The 27,595-nt window shown below is 46.2% G+C and overlaps 1 protein-coding gene across 1 annotated transcript in view; it reads left to right on the forward strand.

Annotated features, from left to right (window-relative positions):
• The window catches only part of ralgps1 (Ral GEF with PH domain and SH3 binding motif 1), a 148,985-nt gene that overhangs the window by 89,698 nt on the left and 31,692 nt on the right, over nt 1-27,595 (forward strand). The window lies entirely within an intron of this gene.

A 27,595-nucleotide genomic window follows, 5' to 3' on the forward strand; every position in this document is an offset into this window, starting at 1 on the left:
ACAAATTTGATTGATTCGGTTGTAAAACATGTTTCTCGGTGTTGTGTGTTTCCATGGCAGCGGTGTGCAGTCTTTTCTTCTCCCTTCTTCCGAGTGGGAACTTCACTGGTGCGATTTTTAGAGGGTGTCGTAAGCCTGAGGTCTCCCTGGGGTCTGACCTGCTTCAGTGTGTTGCGGATACGAGGCTGATCCGGGCATTCAGGCTGGGGCAGACGGGGCGAGCTCAGGGCAGACGGGTTTCAGGTGGGTCTCTGGCTTGATGAGTTTAGCCTGTGCCAATGGAACCAATAGGTCATCTCCTTTTATAGGGATTCAGTCATAATCCCAGAGACTGTAGCTTTGCACCACTGGCTCCTCATCCAAGCACAGACACCACATGTCTGAACCTGCGGTTCCTCTCGTACTGAGCAGAATTACTGTGGCAACAAGACATCAGTAAGTGAAACTAACCCGTCTCATGATGATCTGATACCGGCTCACTTTCCCTATCAGTGGGTGAAAAATGCAGCACTTCGTAAATTCATCTTCAGTTGACAAGGTTACAAATACAGTAACCCACTTAGCTTTGGCCTGTAACTTGTTCAGTGAATCCAGGACTGTCCAGATGTGGGCCTGGAAGGCTGCAGACAACATGTTTCTCTTCTCATTCCAAAAAGTCTCAGGGGCTTCACCGAAAAGTGCGGGAAAGCTATTTAAAAAAAAATTAACAAATTGTTTGAGCGGCGATTCTGCTGGGCCATTCCTGTCCACAGCCAGGACAGGCCCGGCCCCTGAGCTGCGTACCTTTTCTCTCGCAGAGATCGTTCTGTAGGGTTGTTGTACTGCGGCACATGGAGTCCATGAAGAGTGAGAATGTAAAGGTGTGAACAGTATGTTTGCACTGAGCTGCAGCTCTGTGCTGAGATGTCATTGTGAGAAGCGTGCTGCAGCGCTTCTGCTCTCCTCACGGTGCGTTCAGCTGTTCTGTACCTCAGTGAGGGAGCTCCTGGCCACAGGTGTGTCCAGCATGGTGGCAACGCCGCCACCCCAGAGCTTTCAGATTTGCTCCTCTTCTTACTTTGGGCAGTACTGCTCTGGAAATTGAAGCCTTGCTGCGTTTTCTGTGTCAGTGTTTTGGAATCTCTGTCCATCCAGAGCCATCATTCATGACACCTCTGTGTACAGCAAATCCATTTCAGTCTCTCTTACCTTGCAGTTGTTTGAGCTGTTATCTACCTGTACAGAAATGTAATTTTGGAAGTTAATTTTTGTACACCCAATCTGTCAACATTTCATCTCTTATCAAACTAAACTTTTAATAACAGTTAGAAGTGAACTGAAATGAGCAATTTGCAGGTGTGTATAATACTGTATTTCACATTACAGAAATGCTAGTCTTAATTCTTGCCTAATCATGAGTTTCTAGTATGGGCCAAATTAACATTCTTTCAAGTGTTTCTTTCCTATAGAGGCAGGTTTACCTCACAGAACATGAAGCTGACTTGCTGTTTTGAAATCGGGAGAAATGCAAAGGCTGTTAAAAGGAAAGTAAGGCCCAGGGGAAACGCAACTTTTAAAGCATGAACATGATTTCCATGAGACATGGCTTGTGGGATCAATATTTGCCCAGATACACACGTTTATGAACTCTGCAGAGGATTTAAATTCAGCCACACATTTGCACACCCCGAACAAGGAACAATTACTGGACTTGATACCTGTAATGAAAAGCAAATTCAATTATGACTTATAAAGGAGAGTACTGTAAGACTCCTGGTTTGCGCTGTGTATTTTGAAAACATTTCGTTTAAAGAGCTCTGATTCCGGGCCAAGCCTTCATGTGCTGTTTTTTCCTAATGAAAGGGGAACCATTCCTGGCATCAGTCTTTGAAGGGAGAGCGCCACTTAGTTGTAAAAAAAAATTATGTAAACACAGACAGTAAATCAAAAGTGGATTGGGCATACATGAAGGCTGCGCTTCCTTATTGACTCCAATCAAGCGATTATCCATTGTGCTCCTGCACGCTTGCCCCGTGGTCGTCTGGGAGAGCGGTGTCTCGCGCGGTTGCAGGCAGACGTCCCCGGTGAGGTCACCGCTCGCTACGGTGCAGGGGAGCCTGTGGCTTGTGGCTTCGGCTTTGGAGCCGCTAGTGGCAGACGCACCGTTAATTAAATCGGCCAAATCAATAAATCCTTTTGTTCGCTCCAGCTTCCTTCACAGCCACACTTTTGCCGCAGAGCTCCGGACAGATTTCTTGAGCGGTAAACGGTTTCATCACTGTTAGCCGCTGGGCACAGAGGAGAGCAAAACCAAAACTCCCAGAGTGAGGAAAGAAGCCTCTGGGAGTCCCAAGCCCTCTAGGCCATGGGTCTGTCATGCATCAGTTTAAATAGGTCAAGTCTTGGGCTGGTATCCTGCCGTCCTGGGATGGTCCACAGGGTTCTCCAAGGGAAGAGGCTCTGGTTTCCAGGGTCGGCGTTCCAAGTTCTGATGTCGCAGGCGTCAGCCCAAGTGTCCCAGGACGATTCCAGGCAGCAGGGGAAAAGATGACAATGTGTGGTACAGTCACTGGATGGGAAAAAATGTTTAGAGAAAATGCAGAAATACTGGAAATTTACATTATGGCTGAGACATAGGTTTTTTACTTGTGCATCAAACGAGTTCTTAATTAAATAGTACCCACAGATTACATATTAATGCACTAGGGCTAAGACTATAGCTTCTAGATTTAGTTCACCCTGATCGTAAAATCTCCATTTTATTTTAATTTAATATAGGGAACTTACTAGTAATCCAGTTTTTTTATCTCAAGCTAGACAGGAGGATAGACAGCAGACAGCAGTGTGCCAGCAGAATAACAGTGAAAGGTTACCATACGTTTCCTGATTAAGTCCCCCTGTAGAAGCAGGTGTAGGGAAAGCAGTGTAGGTCCGAGCAGAGAGCCTTGCAGGACTCCACATGTAATGTGAGAAATATGACAGGGCTGTTTATCTGTGTGTGCTGGGATCTATTTGTTTGGCACAATTTGAACCCGGGGAGGACACAGCCAGGGAGGCTGACTTCGATTTCTAATTGATTAATTGCTATTTGTCATTCGGTGATATCAAATGCTGCTGTTGGATCTAGAAGGACAAGAATGGTGATGGTAACAGTGTGCGAAGACGGAAGCACATCTTGCACTATTGTGATCAAATCATTGGCCCCCCTGAGACGGTGTGCAAAGCGAACAGTCGGGGCACCTCTGTGAGGAGGAAGCGCTGCTCTCTCCAGAGGGGCTGGTTTTCTCTCTGTCTGGTGTACGCTCCTACAGCCTAAGGGCTTGTAAGGTGTTTTTTTGCTAAATGTGACACATAGAGGGCCTGACCTGCCTCTCCAAACTCTCAGCATAACAGCAGTGCCTCAGGGCCCTTCTTAAGTTTGCCACTTCTTACCCTGCGTACAGTATGTGCTTTTGCTCTGACTCAGGCTGGGCAGTTAGAAAAAGACGAGCTGAGATAGAGACACAGTTCCTCCTGTCTGCAGTTCCTAGAAGAAACCTGGCCCTGAAATTAAGACAACCTTTCTGCCCGCCAGTGGAATATTCCAAAATGTTTTTGTGTGTTTCGGTTTTCCAGAGCTTCGGGCTTCTACCCATTCTACCCATGGAGAGCCGGGGCCGAGTTTGGGTCCAGTCTGGCCTGGCTCTGCACGTTGATTGCTAGATGAGAGTTCTGTTACAAATGCCAAGAATGTTTCAGTTATAATTCCGTACATTTCATCTTTCAAGCAGCAGCTGGATGAGATCGTAAGATCCTACGTATAGTAGCAATGAAACAAGCTTGATGGGCCTGAAGGTCTCCTCTTGCCTGTGACCTGCCGTGTTGATGAAGACATACTGAGAAGTGGACACAAAAGCTTCTTTCACTGAACGAACACCTGCAGTCTGTAGAGTAGTTCGTGTAAGCGTTTTGGATCTAAGAAGAAGCTGAGTAATTCTAGCATCTTTTTTTCCCTCAGAACATGCACATTGTCTGATGCCTGAGAGATTTGCTTTTTTCTTCTGATGCTGTTCCTGCCAGTAGTTAAAGACATTCCTTTGCAGAAATCGTTCTGGAATGGGGGTAAATTGGGTGGGTTGAATGGCTGTTTGATTGGTGGAACACATTGCTGTGATTGGATGAGGATGTCTTCATGATTAACAGCAGACTCTTGATCGATTCCTTTTTCCATCACTAATCCAGAACAGGTGCAGGCACAGAGATCAGCCTTTCAGCTGAATATTTTCTTTTGGAGTATCAACATTGTGTAATCAAAGCATTAGAAACAGAGATGGGCCACAAGGAGAAAAGTAGGATTTTCGCTTTTAATGTGTTACAGCTGCCTCTTGTGGCTTTGGTAATTAATCTGTGCTCCGTTGAAGCATTTTAGGAGATGATTATTAGCAGCAGTCATTTGCAATGTCATGGAGAAGCCTCTGGTAGTTTTTCCCAAATGAATCCACTTTGTAAATGAGTCGATATTTGTCTCAGATGAGGAAGCACACTGAAAACGGACCCACTACAAGGCATTACAGAGATAAAGAGGTACAGTATAATCTACTGTGCACTTATTAAACATAAAGATTTGTAAGTAATAAATAGCTGGTGAAAGTCCTGTAACTGTGTTCACTCACTCAACTGTGATCATTCACTGCTAAAGTCTTAATACGCCTGTTTTCTTTTTGGCTCTAAACATCAGTCAAGAACAAGATCAGTCTGATCATCATGCAACATCATGTTTTCCATGTCAGGCCCACAAAATGACACAAAATCTTAACTTGTAGAAAAAATAGTCAAGGCTCATTCGTGTATGTGCATGTTTCTTAGAATTTTCCATGCTCCCGGATTATTTAAGAGTAATCCCATGTTGCAGGGCCTTGGTACCTTGGCAACAGCCAGTCTTCCACAGTTTTGTGTCTCTTTTGCAGTGTTTCTACTGCAGAGTGTTGAGGCTCATGTTCTGGCTGTGTGAGGGACTGAGAATCAGGTCGGTTCTGGCACAGTGGGGAGTGAAGAGGATGGGGGAAGGGGCGCTGTGTTTCTGTACCAGGAGAGGAAGCAGCCTGTTTCCATTCATACGAGATTAACCGTCTGGCCAGCAGAGTTGAAAAGGCCAGGGTGTCTGGCGGCAGTGGACAGTGCTAGCTCAGGGCCGTGCCGAAGGGAACGGAGCGCACGCGCACCGTCTCTTACAACCTGGGCTCCTTTCAAACACTGCGAATTCTGACATTTAGCAGCTGAAGTCAAGGAAGGGCAAACTGGAGTTGTCAAACAGGTGACGTATTTGGAAGTGGATGCACTACTTTTAATCAGAGTAACACAGAGCAGACCTCCGGGGTTTAAGATTTCTTTGAATAGCCAAACCAAAAAACAAAACTTTTAACATCCCTTATGATGATAACCTTTGGAAAACCTGCAGGTTTCTTTTAAAAATCAAGGCTTTTCTATAGGAACTTTTGTGTTCTCTTTTGTTAAGGGTCACAGTGTTGTCTGGGATTTGTTGTGTGCATGTGAGCTTTACAGGTTTGTTAGTGTAAACTGCATCAGTGCTCCAGTCAGCGCCTGCTCTGTGGGGCTTGCAGTGTGGAAGGTTAGCAGTGTGTCAGGAGCACGTCAGAGGTAGGCGTGCCCTGAACCTGTGTATCTCATGCTGGTACAGAATTTCCATCATATCAATGAGCTAGATTTAACAATGGCTGACTGGCCCAGAGGTCCAGGAGGGTAACAAGAAATTGTTAATTCCGTATCAAAAGAAGAAAGATTCTGGGAGCTTATTGCAGACTATATTTGGCTCCTTAGGTTAACTGTTTACAGATTTACTCTATTAACTCACTGGTTGTCACAATGCCTTGTGACATTTTAAAGACAATGAAAAAGACCATTAAGAAGGAAAGGCTGGCCAGGTAACAGGAGCAGTTAAGAGAATTTAAGCACTTAAGGGTCATACCACCTTCTTTTGATGTCGAGGCTTAAATGTCCTTTTTACTTATTAAACTATCTGATGAAAGCAGTGATGAATTAGTTGACTATTTTTGAGCAGCAGCTTGTCTAATGAATATGAACAAGTCTGAGAAGAGAATAGATAGGATAGAGGAAAATGTGAAGGTTATTTCGCTTATTAAATGTTTGTCTGCTGATTTTGGAAAAGGTTTTATAAAGCCGCAGAAAAGCATTCATTGCTGAATGCTTGATAGTATTTAGAAAGAAGTACTGTACAAGATTTCAAGTTTCAAGAGGTACAAGGTTTTCTTTATTACTTCTTAACTGTTTTTAAAAAATTGAACTGGTGATTACAGCAAATTGTTTTCCTGAGAAAAGGGAGTTGATTATCGATAGTAATCTATTCATTCCTCCAAGCTTTCATGAGCATAAAAAGACTGCTTTTCATGTTTTTCACTTGTTGCAGAATGTGCACGCTATTTGGACCAAAAAAACAAGCATTAATAACTTGGGGCTGTTTTGAAACCTGATTAAAGCCTTCTTGTCTTGGAAAAGAAAAAAAAATTATTGGTCGCATGTTGCTTTGGACATTGAGCCTGTTAAGAGAAGTAACAGGAGGCTCTGAACAGGAGCTAAAAGCTCTTGGAGCTGTCCTGTGTGAGTGCAGAGGACCATTGTGGAGATCAGGAAAGACAAACACAGAGACGGGGCTAAAAGGAGGATATTTCAGAGGTGAGGTCATCGCAGAGGGAGGGAGATTTCGGGACCATCAGTGTAAACACAGGCCTTAAGCCCAAATACTATTCTAATTTTTTATTCCATTTTGGGATAGAAGTCTGTGTAATCTGGAACATGTCGAGGAAACTTATTATGCAGTTATCACATGAAAGGATGTTTTGAAACAGATGATGTAATCTATTTGTGAATAGAATAGTAATTAATCAGTATTACTGTAAGCAGGAAAACAAAGCTAGTCTCTCAAGTATGCATTGATCTAACACTTGGCTTTCACAGCTAAGGAACTTCCCTGGTGCACATATGAAGTGGTACATTTTGGTAGCAGGTCATCGGTGCTGCTAAATCAGTCCCTGACACCCAGCGCCTGTGTGACCCTTAGCAGTCAGTGCTAAGCTTTCGCTGCCAGCTGACACGTCTCTGCTCTCCTGGAAACCTGCAGCTGTGCAAAAGAGAGGATCGCGTGGGGCCTTCTCTCTGGCCTGCGCAAGAGAGAGACTCTCCCCCCCCCACCCCAAAACAAAGAAGTCCTCCTTCCAGTTCAGCTTCGCTGAGCCTCTTCCTCCAGGTGGGAATTGTGTTCCGACAAGGAGCCATTGTGCGAGTGTGAGGAGCGACGGAGGGCCGGCTGTGTGCTGCCGCATCTCCCCAGCGTGGTGCCTCTGCTGCTGGAGCCCTGTGTCTGTGTGCTGTTTTGCTGAGGGGTACCCAGGGGTACCCACCGCTGCACGAGCGCGTGCGGGAGGTGCGGAAAAGGTCATTCAGCGGCACTGTGAAGTGCTGTAGAGACTGGCGGAGGATCCACAGCTTCATGCTGGACCCGTTGTCCATGCTGACAGGATTAAGTTATAAAAGTAATAAATTGTCATATTACAATTAAATGGTGCATTTCCCCCCACATGCTCTTTAGACTCTGATTTAAAGTAGCATCCTTTGACTTTTTTTTACCTTGTTTCTTGTCTGTTAGAAAAATCAGAGGCTCAGTGAGCCCAGTCTTGAGCTGTTTGAACAGAGCATGACAGAGTACGTTGTAGTTTACAGATCTGAATAAAGTATGTGTCACGTTGTAAAAATGCTTATCTTATTATTCTTTTGGTATTGAGTTTTATTATTAGATCATGTAAGCCCTTCTTGTTTATTCATGGCATTATGGCTTTTCAGCCCTTCTCCAGTTAAGCTAGAAAGTTTTCTACTGGCAGAAACCCACCAGAGACTTCAGTAAAAGCTGACATGAGCTCTGAAAGTAGCCATTGTTGTTGTGGGTGTTTAATGTTCCATAATCTCTTTCTGCATCCAGGATTTATGTGGTAACTGGAAGCATTTTTCCCTGAATACATTTTACATGTTTCCCTGCTGGCTTTACTTTAATTTGACAAAGAGGAATAATTTGTTTTTATAGAACTGGCAGTTTTGTGTTGCCAGGAATGTTTGCTGTCTCGTTTTTCTTGTTTACCTACACTTAAATCCTTCACGCCTGCCAAGTCAGGGAACACTGCCCATGGTTTTATTTCCCCGAGTCTTCCGCTCCCTGCTCGGTCTTCAGAAGGCCCCTGGAAGGCAGAAACAAGCCTGGGAGAGCACCGCTGCCCCCCGGACGCTTGAGCAGAGGGGCTCTCGTGCCGCAGAGCTGTGAAGACGAGGGGCTGAGGCCAGTCTCTGGGCCGCTCCAGTCACAGGCCGAGTGCTGAAAGATGCAGGACTCCAGCTGGTCTCTAGGGCCTTTTCTTTCCCAGCTGTGTTCACACCCTCTGCGGCGGGGCCTTGCTGGGCGGCTCTGGATGAAGGTGTGGTTTTAAAGCAGACTGTTGGGTGAGAAGGGCTTTGCTTTGGTCCTTCTCCGGCGTTGTGTCACGATAATGCATCCTCCCTGACTGACCTTTGGAGTGTTTGAGTATTCAGACAGTACTGTAAGGGCTCTGGGTATGTCAGGCTGAGTTGCACCCTAGTGCCACTTGCCCCGGCAGATTCCCAGCCCAGCACCTGGGGGTGGCCATCTCTGTACCTCAGCGTTCTTGCCCCCCCCCCGGGTTAGCCTGCGCAGTATTTTCTGAAAAGAACTGCTGTATAACACAGGACTCCTTGCTGCTGTCCACAAATGGTTCTGTGTACCTGCAGTCCTCAGTGTGTCGCTGGAAAGCCCACACAGTGTCACTGACTCCTTGAGATGCTGACCCGCAGGCAGTGGGGTCCAAACTTCTTCCCGCCCTTCAGCCGGGACGTCTCGAGCGCCTGGGCTGGCCGCAGAAACCAGAACGTGGCATCAGACACAGAAGATGGCACCGGCCACCTGCTTTCCAAAGCCATAACTGGTAATGGCGATTCTGCTTCTGTACTTCTGAAATAGAAGGATCAGTAAGAAGGAAAAAAGTCTTTGTAAAAAATGAGATTACCTGGTAAGCTAGTGTGTGGAGTTAGGAGTCACATTGTGCTTGTGACCGCATTAATATCACACTGTTGTGATCGCAACACATCAGTAATGCACTGCAGTGCTGCAAGCCCTGCTCTGATGTGAAAGTATATACTCTACTTAGGGTTTTGGAGAACTTGTAGACTGTTTGGGTGAAGTGAAATGGCTTAGCACAGATGTTCTCACCACAGTATGAGTCAACTAGTATAAGCAGGGCAGTAGTATTTGGAGGCGCTCTGCATTAAACCCCCTCATAGCCGGGCTCCCTCCCAAATCTGATAAAGCTCTGCTCCGTTTCACGAGAAGCACAGGCTGTTTGGCGAGCCAGAGATTGATTGATGGTGGCTGGATGAGGTCATCTTGAAAGACAGCGCCAATGATTACCTTAATGACTGACTGCTGTTTCTTTGTTCCACATAAAACTGGAGGCTAAAAAATCCAACCCCCCTGACTGGCACCCCAGGGGCAACAGAATAACAAGGTTCAGGACCTTTGTGCTGATCCTCTGCCTTAGATTATTAGCTCTCTAGACCCCATGCCCTCTGAGGCAGCTTCGGTAATTGGTGCTGCTTGCGCTCATATTCCTTTCCCTTTGTTCTTTCTGTTTCTTTCGTCTTTGTACTGAAGCCAGTCTGACACCCTGTGTCCCTCGTTGAGATCTGATTGCTGCCCAGCGCGTCACCTTGCATTAGGACACTAGTATGTTAAAGTAAAACCACTGGTCTTCAGAAGTCTTCGGGTCCGTTTTATTCACACTATTAGTGAACGTCAAACTGTTATTTTTCATTGTTCGGTGTTTAATATTTTCTGCATGCCTGCTCAATGAAAGCATCTTTCTGCTTTAAAAAATATACTCTTAAAAAGAAAATGCAGTTTTAATTATTTACATGTCAGTTTGCAATGAAAAGTTGAGATCACATCCGCGTGGTTTAACAGGAATAGTGCATGAATCCCAGTGCTTTGTCACTGAGAGGGTTTGCTGGCTGTGCGTGCTCAGATGTGTCGGCGTGGTTTGATACTGGTCAGCTGTGCGGTATCTTTGCTTTGCAGTACCTTATTAACTGTTCTTAGCCGTATGTGGGACAGGCACAGGCACAGGCCTGATACTCAGGTAGTCAGGTGAAGGACAGGAAAGAGCTGTAAGAGTTAATTTTTTTTTCACTTTTCATTCATCCCCAGAGTAGTAAAGGGAATCTTTTAACAGTGGGTGAATATTTCTCACGGTACACTAAAGGAATGTGGAAAAAGCATGATACCGTTCTGCTTAACAACATCTTACCTTAGTTGCATATGCCGGATTTAATCAGTGCCAGATGAAGATTGGGTCAGTCCTGAAACCCTTTCAGACAGATTCCTGCGCTTTCTGCTTTTCGTGATCGTGCACTTCTTGGCTGAGCATTTCTTACACCTCTGCCGTGCCTGAGCGAAGCTCCCTGGAGCCTGGCTGAAGACCACAGCCCCCAGCAGGGAGACTGTGCTGGGCTGAGGTATGACCACGCCTGGGTGGAATGCCGAGTGGAACAAACACGCTCGTCCGTGTTGCAATGCAAAGGCATGTGATGTGACCTCATCCCAGCTGGGGGGATCCAGTGGTGGACAGTTTTGTGTGTGTAAAAGCACTTTGGTCACCTTTTGCGAAAGTGGTTGAAACAAATTTAATTGCAGCAACCCAGACACTGCTTCCCACAGGGACATGTTGATTCTCCCTCTAGCAAAAAATTAAAATGTTTCTTCAAAAATTACAGTAATTGGGGAAAAAAACATAATTTTTCATTGATTTTCCCTTTAACTTTTTCACACTACCTTCATGTAGCCTCCACACAGCTGCCCCTGCCTGGGTTGTGCTGAGAATGGTGAAAACGAGCAATGCCTTGTAGTCTCCCTGGAGCAGCAGTGTGTGAGAGTGGAGGTTATCACCTGACCTGGCACAGAGGTGTACGCGGGTCCTGTGCCCTTAGATGTCAGGGATTAACCGGGATGAGCTCTCTGCGGCCGTGTGAGCTTCCCAGATTCAGGGATATCAACCGGTGCATCCCTCCAGCACCCCAGACTCCTGGAAGATCAACGCTTCTTGGTGACAAGGCGCGGCTGTCAGTCTGCATCTCCGTCCGTGATACGGGGCTGCCTGGCTGACGTGCAGAGACCTCTGTGTTTGGGAGGGCTAGTTCATTCAGTTTTTTTGCAATTGACCTGATTGACAGCTGGTGAAAAGATTTTCTCCTGCTGTCGGGCTGAGCGGTAATGGAATGTGACAGTTCCCCTGGCCGCCTGGCTTCACCCTGGCAGTGTGCTGGACTGTGCTAAAACACTTAGTGAGAAAGCAAAATGGCACTTGTTGCATTGTTCAGTAATCAGACATGGCACAGGATGTGTTTAGTCTGCCCCGATACTATGCAAAGTCTGTTTTGCTGCCCCTGTGTTGTAGAGGCCCCTTTTGAAACATTGCTATAATTTTACTTAACATCGATCAGCTTCCTGTTTAACGCCTGTGTTAAATTGATCTCTCCTTGGCCCCTGTACAGTTCTGAAATAGACTCATTCCTTCGCTGTTCAGGACTTGACATCTGCCTGCGTATCTTGTAAGTGGTTAAGCACTGTTGGTGTACAGTTGTTCAGGGTTTTTTTTCCACAGTATATCACGCAATAAAGGATCTTCCTATCAATTATGAGACTCTGCCTGTTTGCAGGTGGGTGATCAGTCTTTATACCTCTCTCTACAATAGCCTCCCTTGTGACGTTTTTTGCTGGTACACCAGTAGTTTCTCTGTTGGTTCTCATGCAGTTTTTCGCAAGCATTAACTAGGCCTCCTGGTGGTATACCCCCCCTCTTCACAGTGCTTTCACCATGCTTTTACCATCGTGGTGATGCAGTAAACCTTCATGGGGCTGTAGTCTGTGCAAACCTTTGCAAATAATAGTCATTTTAAGCCCGCTGTGCTTGGAAGCTTTTATCTTCCCTGACCAATTAATACTGCTCTGATAGCTGATATCCTGCATAGCACCCACAGTCTCGGCTGCTGGTCAGAGATGCATAATGAACCTGACTTCAGGTCTGTCAGAGTAAAGCCTCACTTCAGGGTTAACAGTGACTCTTCATAAATGCATACCAGACTAGTTCTTCACGCTAGGCTGTCAGTCAATAAAACATGTAAATGAGAACAACCTTGTTATTAAACATTAGGGGGTAATCATTTATTTACACTGTAATGATGCCATTAATCTTACACTGTGAAGAGTTTATATGTGGAATTTGCATGCCCTAATTGAACATGTTTCCCCTATTAGTCTGCTAGTCCATCTGCTTCATTGTCTGCTGTTCTGTAAGCTTACTTCACCTTCAATTTTAGTGTACATTGGAGATGAGGGGGAGGATGGGTTAAATCAGGATGAGCTGAGGATGGGGAGAGCTATCTTGGAGTGCGTGATGAGGGGGTATACAGTTATGGAGTGTGGCGCGAGTACTATGCTTTGCAGTGGCGTTGTCTTAGGCAGAGCAGTGCGCTCAGTGACAGAAGACGCCTTCCGTCCATCCACTTTCTAACCATTTCTTCCAGTTGTGGGTATTCCAGATTACATGCCATGCAAATCAGATTACTGAACCAAGAGTATTTGACATTACATGGAAACAGCTTTGTTTGGCACAATGTAAACTGGAGATTTACTGCATGTTACTGCATTTTTTAACCATTACCTAGGATCTGTTTAAAGACATGCATGGTTGTAATCCTCACTCTTGCTTCTCTTATAGTGCTGTTTCTGTGTTTTTGGTATTTTTTGTGATGCTCAGAGACCGAGCCGTTGCGGAGCTCTTGCTGTGCTCCACAGGAGCAGATGAGTTTCTGCTCGCAGTCGTCCTGTTTTATGGCTTTACTGGAGGAGCTTGTGTCCTGTGCCCAGGGAGCTGTTCCCACCAAATAAAAGTTGTAAAAATCAGAGCCAAAAAAAAAGAAAGAGGAAACTGATTTAAAGTGAAGACCTAGGATGAGAAACAGTCAGCTGTTTTCAGCAAAGCGAAGACAAGGTGGCAGCGCTGGTCTGCCTTGAGAGCTCATCCCAGGTGTGGCCTGAGCCTCTCTCATTTCTAGGGTGACAGTGACCTGAAATACTCATGGAAATGGAACATTAAGGATTACTTTCTTGCGTTTACTCGCGTACTAAGGTAATTTGTGGTGATTCCAAGAGGGTCGTGCGAATTTCTTGGTAGTCTTTTGGAGTGATCAGCATTCCCTTTCCATACTGTACTTTTTAAACTCCTAGAAGTTATTGTCATCGCTCAGTTGGTCTGGCCCCAGGTCGCTCAGCTGCACGAGATGACAAGTATGGCAGGAATCTATAGCAGTGAGATGCAGATTAATGTGTGCTGCCATGCTACACACACGTGGAGTTCAGTGACTCCCACCCCTCACATCACGTTTATTACACCAGACACCAGTTAAAGTTCTGAAGTGATTGAGCGATTATTGGTGGATATTGGTGGATATTATTGGGGAGGTCAGAAAAGCTGTAAATATAAAGTGCTTAACAAGCCATCTGCTGGCTCAAGAATGCATAATATCCAAACATCAGTCTCCCCTCGTTATGACTTTCTTTTAACAGCCTTCCTCCCTCCCCTCTCCATCAGAATGCAGGGCCTGTGTTGCTTTTCTGCTTGTGTTCAGGTCTGGTGGTGTTTATTAGCCCCCAGGTGATGAACAGCAGGTCTGGATCAAGGCGCGGGGTTAATCTGCGCTGATGAACACACTGATTCTCGCAGCAGAGGTTAATCGCCATCTTGGAGGCAGTAACACTGTGAACATCCAAGCGAGGCCGACCTCCAAGTACGCCGGTGGTCTCAGAGGGGCGCTGAGGCCAAGTGCCTGGCTGTTTGGGTTCTGGAGCAAAAAGCCGGGCTGTCTATTTTTGTAAATATATTCATGTTTTCTTGTAAATGCACTTGGATTTAGCCAAAGCTGAAACTTAAAAGCACTGTTGTTCCAATAAACTCCTTCTCCATAACAGAATTCCCAGCAATCTTCAGTCGTCTTGGAAACAATTCTAGTTTCCAAGAGAGGAGTCAGAAGGAGTTTCTGAGAAGGCCAGCCTGATGTCATCTTCCTGTCTGGGCAGGTGCTGTGTGATTCTCATATGGAGCAGGAGAGCACATGTGAGAGCTGCTCAGGGTGGGTTAGTAAAGCATGCAAAACAAGAAATCTTTCCAAAGGGGACTTACAGCCCCTCTGTACAGCATTACATCGTCAGTCTGTTAACCTGCCTGACAGACAGCCAAGTTGGATCAATAAGTAAACTGGTAGACAGGCAGATGCACTTTTTGTAGAAAACTTTTACAGCTAGACAGCTGTATGAGAGAAGTTTTTCCATAGTTCCAGGCAGACTGATCTGATCTAAGATGACTGAGAGCTCTCTGTTGAATAAAATGTCAAAATTTCCCTTTCGGAAATAAGGATAACCTTTAGCACAACAATGGGCGCTTTGTATCAGAATCATTGTAGCGTGCCACCAAAATGAAGATGTCTTTGATACCAAAACTAACATGTCTTTAATCAAAAACTGACATGCCTTCTATACTAAAACCAAGAAAAGGCTTTAAATGCTAATGTATAGTAACAGAGCCCAACACGTAATATGGATATTTATTTTTTTCTCCCCCAGAGCTAATATCTTTCGTCCAGAGAATTATCTGTAGTTTTATGTAAGATTTATATCTGACGTCTAGTAAATACACCTTTAAAAAAAACTAGCATTTCTGTTACATTGCTGCACTGACAGTACAGTGTGAATACAGTGTTGGCACAATATTGTGTTGGAGGTTTGAGTGATATGTAACAACAGAGGTCAGTGGGGCATCCGCAGCTCTGCAGAGTCCTTGAAATGTAAGGAAACCTTGGAATTGTGCTCTTGGAGCTCCTCACTCAGTGCAGATCGCTCTAACATTCTCGCACGCTCTGAGAGAAGAGACGTGGTCATTAGTGAGGAGCGCTGGCAGGAAATCGGTCGATCTTCAGAGTCGGCCTTGTACAACATGCCTCCGGTGGCTCCCTGCTCCCCTGGCCGCGACAGCTCCATTGAAGTTTGAATCCTCCTGTTCAGCACAGTCCTGTCGCTGCCAGGAATGAGCGACCCTCACCCTGCGGCACTGAGAGCTGCTCCTGAAGGCTGCTCAAGGCCAGGCCAGCCAAGAGAGGAGAATTTTCCAAGAACCTAATTGGCTTGAGGGTTTATGTTGCACTGAACCACTTTAGTAGATGCAAAAAATAAACATTTTTAAAAAGCAAAACATAAAAATGTGAAAGCCTTCATAGTAACCAACTGAGCCTTTATGCTGATAATGAAATGTTTCAAAAATAACTATTTTAACTTTTTTTATCAGACATTCCAGTACACCGTGTCCATGCCTGTAAACCCTGTAGAACTGTGTGTTTTATGCAGGTCTCTTATGAAGGGGGTAGTTTCTGTTTCTTTTTCAGCCAAGGTGAAGCCTGTCTTACTTCCATGACCCTGTTTCAGGTGACGAGCCAGGTTTTGCTTAATGAGCTCAGATCACATTTAAACCTGTTTGCTCACAGGTGGGGTGACTGTGCTGTAGTCAAAAAGTCATCTGGGTCTCTGCAGCAGTAGCTATGGATGAACGGGTTTAACAGTGTGTTAACTGTTTTCCTAGGTCCACTTGAGGCCCAGTAAGCACTGGAGGGTTCTGGATCGTTGTGCCGGCTGCCAGCCTGTTTTGTGCTTTGGCAGTGCACCTGGTTTCCGGAGCTGTTCCTCTGATGAGATTCGTGTCCAGTGCAGTCTGGGACAGCTCACCATCAGGAACACAGGCTTATTCATTCTGGCTCCCTTAAAGCTGCAGCTGAGCTCCGCTACAAATCTCTTTGCTGTTCTCAGAGCTGCACAGGTTGTTTTAATAATGATTACCTAACTCCGCAGGGCATAGAATATATTTTTCATTTTGGGTGAATATGGCTCTCTGCTGTGGTTTGTAGTCTCCTGGGAAAAGCTTTCTGTGCTCTCGGTTTAACGTTTCTTGAAGCAGACAGACTGCTGAGCTCCCCTCTCCTGCATAAACCCCAGAAGGCTCTGTCAGTCCTGGGCCTCCATACCAGAAGCTGCTTTAATGTCAGCACGTTCCTTTTGGAGAGCAGTAGCTCATCGTCTCTTGAAAGGCTTGAGGGGCTCAGCGGTATACTCAATGAGTTAACCAGAAAGAGATTATGTGTCTTTGAAAGAAACCGTTTTGAAAAGGAAGTAACTATTGACCTTGTGCTCTTTCCCTCTTGATTTTGTTTCCACATGTTCAGCCCTTCGGAAGCATGTTCTTTCATTCCAAAGGTTCTCCTTCGAAGATTTCCTGTCCATTCGCTGAACCACTGCTGACCTACAGCCCCCAACCCTTCTTTCTGACTTCTGTTTCTTCCTCTGCGAGACGCACTGTCAGAGCCTGCCCAGCTGGCTGCATCCAGCATCAGCTGCAAACACGCGAGAGACTCGTTTTTGATCGCTGTGCGTAACCCTGAGCAACCCAATGAACCAATAAACTAATCAATCTATCAACTTAGCACTCTGCTGCGGCACCCCAAGGCTCTCACTTGATACAAGGCACTTTATAAAGTATTCTATAGGGTCCAAGGTAAATTAAAGCAAGTTGGTGTGGTGTTTCAGACATGGACAGACTTGATTTTGTAAGCAAGGAAATTGACTCACCTGCCCCATCACTGCTCTCTTCTCATGGACAAGCTCAGCAGGAGAGCTGCTCACGTTGTTATCTAGTGTTGGCACGCACTCTCGGAGTTGGGACGTGTCGTTCCTCTCAGCCTGTTGAATGCACCTCAGCTGTGGGCTGTATTCCATGCTGTGCTCCACATTCTCTGAAGAGCGTGCTGCTACACTCACACGTGTTCTTGCCATTCCTTGTGCACAGAGACAGCGCAAGCTCTCTCCTCTGCTCTCCTCTCCCAGTGTACAACGCGCTCTTGGGGAAAGTCACCATCTTGTGATTTGGTGAACAACCTGTGGTCAATTCCAGTAAGACAAAACAAATGAGTCATTTAATCACAGAAGCTCCTGTCAGCCAATTCTCTGTTACTGTGAAAGGTTTCGACTGCTGTGAAAGGTTTTGACTGCTGAGAGAAGCAGGCTTCAAGTCTTGTAGCTCTGTTGTATCTGATTATATACTGTATTTGTTTGACTGCTAGTCACTGGGGGTTTGAGTGTGCAATGAAATTCCAAAGTTATTACTTTATAACTGAGAATGTTGCCATAGCATACCAGGTTTTCCTGAGCACAGGAAAGATGGCTGCAAGCAGCTAGAAATTAAATCCACAAAAGATCCAGTTAAATCATTTTACTGTGACACCCCAGACTAGAAGGTGACGACTGTCAGGAAACTGAACGTGTGTTTTTCCCACATTCGGACCCCAGCCCCAAGGGGAGTGTTTGTGAGTCTGAGTTTGTACGTAAAATCTGTTGCATTGTTGTCTTGAAACTCATTGTCTTGAGCGAAATGTCTGCTTTTAAAGTGTGGAAGTTATAGGGGTACAGCCCTAAACTCCTTGTTTACACAGTTCTACAATTGTGTCCCCATTGTGTGACTGGGCTCAAAGTTAAACTGAGTAATTGAGAAAATATTTAAACAAAAAAGAGGAAAGTCTGAAATGTTTTCAGAATGACAGCCTAATAACTATATAGCAAATGACTTGTGTATTGCAGATTAATATGTCAGTTAAAAAAAAAGGTTGTGAAAAAACAACTTAAAACCTTGGTCAGTGGGTGTCTCTTCGATGTCTGTGACTGCTGTACCTCAGACCTCACAGGTCTTCACCTCAGACGTGAAGATACAGAGGGCTCTTCTGTTTGACTGATGATCAGGGAATTAGACACATTGACAGCCCCCCTCATTGACTCAGGAGGCCCTCTGAACTCTGACCCTGGATGACCCCATACCAGCTTCCAAGGGAAAAGTTCAGTCCTGCTGCTGGCTTGGTCAAAGGTCATAGGTCAGAACTGCCGGCCTTTCTTGACATGAGCCTCATATTTACGGTGAGAGCAGGCAGAAAGGCCTTTGTGCGCTGTCAGTCATTCATCAAGTGCCACAATAGCTCTTTGGCAGGAGCAGAACATCCTGTCTGTCCTGTCTCACAGACTGGCCAGGTTAGTTAAACTCTGACACCAGTTCCTGCCCCAGCATGGGGCTCTAGTCCATTGTGGGTTGACCCCCGCTGAGCAGTCAGCGCGAAGCACTTCCTTCGAAGATGTTTTGGGGAGGTGAACCTTCCTTTGGTTGTGCTCCTCCATCCTGGCTATTTTCATACGCAGGGCAAGAACATGTATTTTTGATGCAGAAAAAATAAAAAATCCTTTCAACAAGCAGGAAAATATTTTGCTCCTTGTAGGTTTCCGGACAGTAGCAATGCTTTCCACACCCCTTTGTTGCGGTGAAACGAGGACACGCTTTCATTATCACTAAGCGGAAGTGTTGCTGTGTCCGATTCGAGGGAGGGCCATGGGACAGGAAGCATTTGGGGTCCCCCGAGTCTGTACACAGAGCCACAAATTCACAGTCTGATCCCTGCTGGAGGACGGAGAGAATTATAAGATGGAGACGCAGCTACAGTCTATGGGCCCTGTGCAAGGAGACCACAGATTTGCATAAATCTACAATTATTGTTTTCCATGTTCTGCAAAACCAGTAATACCTTCCAGACTAACCTACGATCTCATTTATCCTGTAAGGACTGCTGTGCCAGACTTCATTCTGGGATAAAACCAACAGAACCGCAGTGTGGGAATCGTGTTCCCTGCACCATATGAGCTAATGTGCTAAAAATTGAGAGTCTGTTTTCCAAACACTGCTGACTCTGACATTATTTCATCCGTTGTGGAGCAGAGAGATTTTGAGGAGCAGCTTCTCCTCTCTCTTCTCATCGACCGCATGGAATGTGGCGGCCCCGGGCCCAGAGAGCGCGCGGCTCTACTTCGGCAGTTGATCCCGGCTGTGGCGTTCGGGAGGCAGAGAGAGACGCAGTGTCGGGAGAGCCCAGCCTGCTGGCTTTCCGGAAAGCTGGGCGCCGCTCAGCCCTGTCCAGACACAGCCGCAACTTCAGCTGAAGGTTTTGGCAAAAGCAAAAGTCACTTACCTGCACTAAACAAACTGAAGCATTTCCTTGAAGACCTCATTAGTATTTCTCAGCATCTAACATCTAAATTGCTCAGTGCATGAAACCTCGCCATTCATACTATGGACTGTTAAAAGCTTTTGGAAGGTTGTGTAATTCTTTTTTACCAGACTAGCATTTCTTTAGTATTTCTCAGCTGCCTTTATATATTGGCTGTATACTAATGCAACTGCTTTAAATTGTTTACAGTTCTCCCAGTGTGCATGGCCAAAACAACTTTTGCATGAAGCTCAGAGGATTAGTGTCTAGTATAACTCTTTCCTCCTTCGGTCTCAGGTTATTCCAGTACAGATGTTCATGCAAAGCTTGATTACAGCTAATTCATCAAAGGCACTGATATCAAAGGTTTGGCCTACAAAACCTCATGTTCTTCATCGGCATTTCCTCTGTTGTAGGCATAGGGAGGACATGCTGATCAGCCCAATGAAGCAACCATGTTGGTTTTTGGCCCGTAGCTGCCTCTGCTAATTAGTGGATTTCCAGAGTTCCTGAAGTCTGCGGTGTCACGCAGTCGAGTTCAGTGTTAGATTAAACAAATTCCCCCTGGGATTGTTTAATGCATTCCTCTGAACATTGTGCCCTGGGAGAGCAATTGAGGCACAGTTTTTGGTTCAGTGACCCTTGCTGGAGATCAGGTTGGCCAACTTGCTTGTTTCAGTGACTCATCTGCTGTGTGAGGAAATATGAGATTTTATACCAACAATAAGGTCCCGAGTAACATGGTCTTCAGTCCTGCCTGGCATCAGTGTCCTTTCACTGTAGAGCATTTGTGTGCTTGTAGACTGGAGTCCTGGTCCTTGGTCATTTGTGTTTTATGGTCATCTTCAATTAAAAGTTAAAGGTCACTCAGTGAAGAAAATTCAACCACAAATCGGCAGATTTGAGAGGTGCAGTGACATCCAGAAGGCCCTGTGGTTCTGCAGGGCTTGGACCCGTGTCAGCAGGACGGCACCAGCAGACCAGATTGATGCTCAGTGTACCTGTACAGTATTGCAAATTCCAACAGACTGATCACTGCAAGAATTCAAGAGCTGCTTTTTTTTCAAAACATGAGTTTAGCGTGAGTTTCAAGGCATGTAACATATTATTGGGATATTATAGGGAAACAAGGTGCGAACATGAAAGAGGAGGGGGGGGCACATGAGGTCAAAGACAGAAGACGAGGCTACTGAGGGTCGCCCACGCGTGCCCAGCACAGAGGTGCTTAATTGACAGAAGGGAACTGTGTCAGCTGGGATGGCAAATATTCCTTGTGTGAGCTCATTGTTTGGACTACGCAGGCTGAGTGCAGTGGCTGCTCCACACGTTTAGCACCACATGTGTCTTGGTTTAGGGACACGTTCTTTTTTCAGCTCAACTGGGTAGGTTGCTGTTGTTTTCTTTCCCTCAGCATTCATAGTCAGTGTGCCTTTGCTCCTGCGTTATTGGGCAGGGCTGTTAAAGAGACATCAGAGACACACTGTGCTTCACAGGTCACAGCATGACGGGTTTGTCTCTGCCTGTGCTTGTAGCAGGTGTGTTACCTGTGTATTTAACATAAATGCGGTCACGTGGTGTTTGGCCAATCATAAGAAGTAACAGAGAAGAACCTTAATTGAGCACATTGTAGTGCAGTTAAAGCTCACTGGAAAGCTTGAGTTTAGCTTACTTGGCACGGGCTGAATATTTGGAACAATGGCCTGTCTGTTGGTTTTTCAAATAAAAGTCTCCACTTAAACATGTTTCCTTGCAGAAGCCAGTTCGTGTCTGAGCTCAGACTGCCTTCCAAACAGTGTGTTCTGGACCTCCTGGTGATATTCCTCCAGTATGTGGTAACTGGATTAAATGCCCCCCAGTGAAGTCGAATTTTCCCTAATAGAGCTTAACTGTGGGTAAGAAATAATTTTCATTGCAGCTGGGGTGCGGTGAGGACAGGAAGGCACTGGCACGTGGTCACTGCTTTAGAAGGATGTGCTTTTAGGATGGGAAGTAGCAGCCAATTCTTGACACCTGGGTAAAACTACCCTTCCGTTTTGACAATGAAGGTGATTCCATTGTGTCCACAGTCTAAAGTGATGGCTGATGAGGCTCTCAATTCAGTAACCTGCCAGCAAGATTTTATTCTGCTGTTCTTAAGTGATAAATATAGTATTCTCAAAAAATCTGGTATTTCACCATGATGAAAAAATGAATTGGTACAAAAATAGAAGAATATGTTCTTCTGACTCTCTGTAAGTTTCAGAGTAACTTGGGCAGGAGGGAACAGGGGTGTCATGTGACGATGAATCTGCTGGCACAGCCACCAGCGCCGAGTGATTTAGAGTCACTTTTTTCAAAGCTGACTTTCCTAACAGTCTCCCTCTGATGTTGAATTTTTTCCTAGAACCTTTTTTTTTGCTTCACCACAAATGCAGAAAGTAAAAACAAAAAGTTACATAACAGCAGAAATGCGTCTGATGTGCTGCACTGTGCGAAGCCAGTGTTTAGTCTACCAGCTTGCTGAATGTCCAGCGTCTCCACTCCCTCTGTCCTGGCAGTGGCCTGCTCGAGTGTGGTCAGGACGCACAGCCCTGCGGACAGGGATGTCTCTGACAGCCAGGTTCCAGTGGGGTGTTCCTCTGTTCCTGCTCCAGGGGAACACGGGGGACTTTCATTCGGAGAGCGCCCCCGGTCTTACACTGCTGTGGACACATTGAACAACCCAGGATAGGAGCGATAGTGTCCATTGACATTCCTGCCTGGCAATTTAAAGTTTGTGCATAAGACGATGATGTTTTCGGAGTTCTGTGAAATCGATGTGAAAATCATTTGAAAGAGTGTCCTTATAGAGCAGAGAGCTCAGTGAAATGGTGACCGTGGAAAGCAGTCCTCTTGTAAAAAGTTGAGGGAGTACATATAGAAAGAGGGCTAGCTTACTAAAATACGGTGGTTTAGCTGTTAATGTTGTCATCTGTGCTGATCCAGAAATGTCGTTATTTTTGTAGCAGAGGCTGTGGTTTGAAAGTCCTTCCTAGGAGCGAACTTGACGCAGACCTGAGTCGCGTCTCACTGCCTGTTGTTGTTTCACAGGGAGCCTGGCGCTCTCTCGAGACAGCGGCACGCGGGTCGCGAGCTGCAGGGTACGGTCTGGGCCCTCGTCCGTGCTCCGGGCTTTTGCCTGCTGACGACTGTTAGATTGAGATAAACTGTTACCACCAAATCCAGTTTTCTGAAGTGTTTTGTTTTCTATGGAAGCTTTAGCTTTTATAGAACACATTTCCAGTAATAATTTCCAGCTCCCAAAGCCGAGCAGGCCCTGGCAGCAGAGTGGGTGTCCGCCCAAGGAGAGCACACTGGGGTTTAGTCGCTCAGCGTCTGCCTGGTCTAGAACCCCTGGATGTGCACATCTGGATCACAGTGAGCCAGTCCTCTGCTGATCAGCTCTGTCCCGAGCTGGCAGGGGAAGGAGAGCAGTTCTCGTTGTTCAGACGGGATGTGGATTGTCCGGAGTGAAAGACCACTGTTACACTTTTTCCTCGTGGGTAAAAATCCTGAATAGTAAAATCAATTGAAGCTGAAATTCTTGTGATGCAAACAGAGCGATAAAACACCAGCCTGCTTTCTTCCTGTCTGCACGGGACGGGCACAGAGCTGATGGTTTCTAGAGAGAGAGGCTGTCGGGAAAACAGGACTTTTCTTATGCAGAGGTGCTCATATAACCCTGTACCTCCTTTCTCTAACTCTTTCAAAGTAGCAGCAGTTGTTGACAGCAAGATGACACCTTCTCACAGGTAACTGCCGTGGTGACATTAGAAGTTTGATCCCATCTATCGGAGACAGATGATGGAGAGCATGGAAGAAGGCGGCCTGGGGGAGGGGGTGTGATTTGGGATTGACATGTTTACAGTCTGAAAAGGAAATTGGTAAAACATGGCCTCTGTGCTTCTGTTAGTGTTCGTTCGAGTCCATCTGGCCCGTGTTAAGTTACAAGATTAACACAACTCTAGACGTTGATGCAATGATGGATATATGTTCAGCCTGTTTGCCTCCCAATAAGTAAGAGATGTTATTAAGCTCATTCTTCTCTAGTCAGGCAAACAGCTGTGAGCTCCAGCTCCCTTACACACCTCTCCTATTCCATAGGCCCAGCGCCACACCTGGCAGAGCCCTGCAGCTGGATGTCTGGCTAATTACATGGAACTGGGGCTCTGTGTTGCATATCCTTACGTCAAAATAAATGACGTACTGAGACACAAGTTAATTTTCTCCTGCGATTTCTAATTAATCACCTACAGTTTGACAGGGTTTTGTAGATAAATGTGAAATTCCAGACGATCCTGAAAGTGCTCATGCGCTCTGGTGGAAGGTGCCGTGGAGCACTGGGGCTGTGCTCAGAGCCAGGAAGGTTAACCGTGGTCGGTACTGCTGTGCGGGACTTTATGAAAGTCAGACAGAAAGCTCAGAGCTGCTGGATCAGATAGCTTGAGGATGTTTAAAAATGTGTATATATATACCGTGCATACAGTATTTTTGTTTCATCAAGCCTGAAGAATTTGCTTATGGAAAGAGAGTTGAGAAATGTGGTTTTTATGTCCCTGGTTATAAACCCATGCCGGAAGTGGCGCTTCCACAGCTCAGGGCTGGAGTCCTGCAGGAGCTGCTGTGCCGTGTGGATATCGAGAGGGAAGGCTGACCCCGTCCTGCCCTGCGGGGGAACACAGACCCCAGCGCTGACGGGGGGGTGGTGGCAGTGTGGCAGGGCCTGCTCCGATCGCCGTGCCCGGCTCTGTAGATACGTGTGGCACAGTGACAAGAAGCTGCAGGTCATTTATGGATTTGGTTAACTTCGTTATGAGCTTAATGAGTTGCCAGTTATTTTAAGAAAATCTTGGGAGGCCCTACCCTGGAAATTGCCCTCCGGAAAGTGTGCGATGCGGTGTGCCATGGGGTAACAGGGCAGTAGTGACAGCGCCTCTTGAGCTGAAGGCGTGGCAGGGCCAAGAAGGTGGGCGATCTGGAGGAAAGTGAAAGGAAGCAAAGGAAGATCACTGGACTGCACAAACACAGGACACATCGGCTGTGGGGGAAGCTCCTGAGAATAATCCTGTTGTTTTTCCTTTGATAGAAGGTATAGAATTAATATATGAAAGCAATTCTTATCAAGCCCGTTTCTGATGCTCCCAAAGCCGATTGTGAATAAGGTGAGAGATTACGTGGCAGCGCAAGGTGAATGTGGGGTAGCAGGCAGGACTGGTCTACTGGGCCACTTTCTTCACAGCAAGTCCCTTGGAGGGGCATGAACTCTGTCTGCAGGCTTGAGCTGGAGTGTGTGACTTATTTAGCCTCTCATTTTGAACTGTTATTAGAGTGTTGTGTTTATTGCTAAGAGTCGTGCAATCACTGAGAAGTGGTGTTGCGTGTGGGACTGAGTGGTTTTCAAAGGGCAGTTAATCCTGTCGAGCGTACGCAGGCTGAGGTCAAGCTAAATATATATTGCAAACTTCCACAGAGGCTGCCTGTATATTTTTATGACTTCACCGTGCTAGTTTAGATCTCTTCCATTCTGGTGTGGGCCTAGATTATAGCCCTTCGCAAAATGCACAAGCAGTCGGCTTTGATCACCTGCGTTAACCTGCCTCTTAGCTCACCTTTAGCACGCAAGCTCCCCAGGTGATGACCATTGTCTTAGGTCTTGAATAATCAGAATGTTATCAACTTCATGTCCACCTGAGTCGTAACAATATTTACCACGCCTCTCCCTGCTTGGTTGCACCTTGCTTTTGCCAGGATTCAGCTGGGCTTTACTGCGCTTTTACCTCACCATGATTTCAGTTTGCTTTAGTAAATGGGACTCTGTTTCAACTGTGGTAAAGCTCTGAACATTTATCAGTGAGATCTAAGGGTATGAAACTAGCTGACAGTTTTTCGGCGTAGTAGTTCAATGACGTCTATTCTGCAAGCAAACCTGGAAAACTGACCGCAGGGCTGTATTTAAATACTGCTCGTATTTAAATACTAATTCTAGCCGTCTAGCAAGTGAGTGAGACCGTTTCCTGAGGCATGAAATCGAGCCTTGAAACTAAAACATGAAACTTTTTCCTTTCCACAGCATTTTTCCACAGTCCTGGCTGCTGCTGGGAGGTGTTTGAGCTTTTTTCAGCAGCAGCATTATTCTTCGGTAGTCATTCGCTCCCGGGGCCTCCCTATGGGCGTGCCGTACAGGCTGTCAGCGCAGACGGCAGGCGACGAGCGCGGGTGCTGTGGAGGCGGGCTGTCCGCAGTGCGGTGTGCAGGAGCCTGTCTGCCCTGCTCGCGTTCACGGCTGCCTGCAGACCGAGTGAGCCCTGGCGGCCGAAGCACAGATGCGAACTCCAGCCTCAGATCTGCTCCTTTCAGGGTGAAAGTGCGAGAGCTTGTTGTCCGAGGTTGGGCAGTGCCCGCGAGCGGAGACACGCAGGCCCAGCTGTCTGGAGAGTTTGAGCGCTGTGGCTAATATCAGGCGTCTCCTTCCCTGCTCAGCTTGTGGTTTATTGGCTTCTCTGCTGTAAAAGGACCCTGTAAACTCCAGGTCCCATCAAGGATGAGCCTTATAAAGGCCATGTTTTGAGATATAGTCCATAAACTTTCACTTTTATAGGCCTGTGACCAAAAGGATGCGGGCTACAGCTGACATCTTTGTGGACTAATGGAGGCATTGGAGGCACTAATGGAGGGAGTGCCTTTGGCTGCCTGCGGTCGGGTGTCTGGAGATCAGTAGCTCATCTTGTGTTTTTTTAGAAAAAACAGTTCAAATAACTGGGGAGATGTTGCTAATCCTGATTCTCACAGGACCAAAGCTGTGGATGATTCAGAGTGGCAGGAGTGCAGTGCGTTCCATTGAAGCCAACAGTCTGGGTCTCGTTTATCCTGTGACATTTAAAAGGCAAGTTGGTGTGGTAGATAAGAGTTGTGGTGTGGTGAAATGTGAAGGAGAGGTCTCCTCTCATTTGTTAGTTTAGTTTCTAACTTAAATCTAAAATTTATCCAGCTGAAAGGCCCCTGCCAACTGGCTGGGAAACCTGTTTCAGTCACCCGCACCACTTTGTGTAAAGAAGTGTGTGCTCCTTAAGATTGTGTGCTTCTTCCTGTTCTCAGTCCGGGTGTAGGCATTAACGTGGATTCCTATACTAGAGAATAAACCTTTTTTTATTAATCAGTATAAAGCAGTTAGGGCAGCAAGGCAGCACAGTGGTTAGCACTGCTGCCTCACAGCACTAGAGCCCTCGGTTCAATTCCTGATCCGAGGTGCTGTCTGCACCTGAGTCTGTATGTTCTCCCCGTGTTCGCATGGGTTTCCTCCAGGTGCTCCGGTTTCCTCCCACAGTCCATAGACATGCTGGGAGGTTAATTGTCTTCTGGGAAAGTTGGTCCTGATGTCTGTGTGCCCTCTGATGAACTGTCGTCCTGTCCAGGGTCCCTACCTTGCGCCTGTTGCTTCCCCCCATCCCTGAATTAAAAGAAGTTGTTAGAAAATGGATGGATGGAATAATAAACAGTTTCTGTACTGTCATCACCCTCCCCCATACTGTAACTGTGGGCAGGGATTTCGGACGACCCTTTCTGCTTGGCAGAGAGAGGCAGCTGAAGTCACACAGGATCCAGAGGAGAGAGGAAACCTGCGCAAGAGTAAAAAAAAACATCCTGTGTTTCTGCTGGAGAATATTTCCCTTGGCTCTGTCCAGGTGTGATGCCCGAGTCTCGTTGCCCAGACGAGGCCCGCAATGCGATCCACAGGCTGCGCTGTGATCTGGGGGGGTCTTTCTCGAGATGCTGCGGAGTTCGGGCCGGTTCCTCAGGGGGAGACAGCCGCACGGTTCTGGGGAACCCTTTCTAATTCCAGGAGCTTCAGGCTTGAGAGCTCCTTGATTTATGGCTCCTGCAGGCTCCCGACAGCCTATTTATTATTCCTTCACGGACAGTTACGTACAATGTGTAAAACATAATGCCAGCCAGGCAGTCTCACCAAGTGTTTACTTAAGCTATCCTCACATTCCTTTGCTGACATTTCTCATACGTTTTGTCTGACGTTTACTCTAATTTTGCCGAGATCTAATCTGAAAAGAGATTTATTTTCCGATCTCGCACGCACTGAAGTTAATACGTGAAATGTATTCAGTGCTTTTGCTTGAAAGCTCCGCGTACAGTATATGCAGTAGTACTGCACTTAGCTTCACGAACAGGCCTAACGGTCACATCAATTACGGACACAAGACTTCCAGCAAAGACCAGATAAGAGAGTCCTTTCCTTTGAGAAGGGTCTAATAAACAACAAAGTCAAATACTTCAGTAGACCTCATTCTGAATGTTTTTTCCCTGTGTAAATATTCCGGTGCATAAATAAAATATGTAC

This window comes from Atractosteus spatula, chromosome 23, assembly GCF_055471065.1.
Source record: "Atractosteus spatula isolate fAtrSpa1 chromosome 23, fAtrSpa1.hap1, whole genome shotgun sequence".
NCBI classification, from domain to species: Eukaryota; Metazoa; Chordata; class Actinopteri; order Semionotiformes; family Lepisosteidae; genus Atractosteus; species Atractosteus spatula.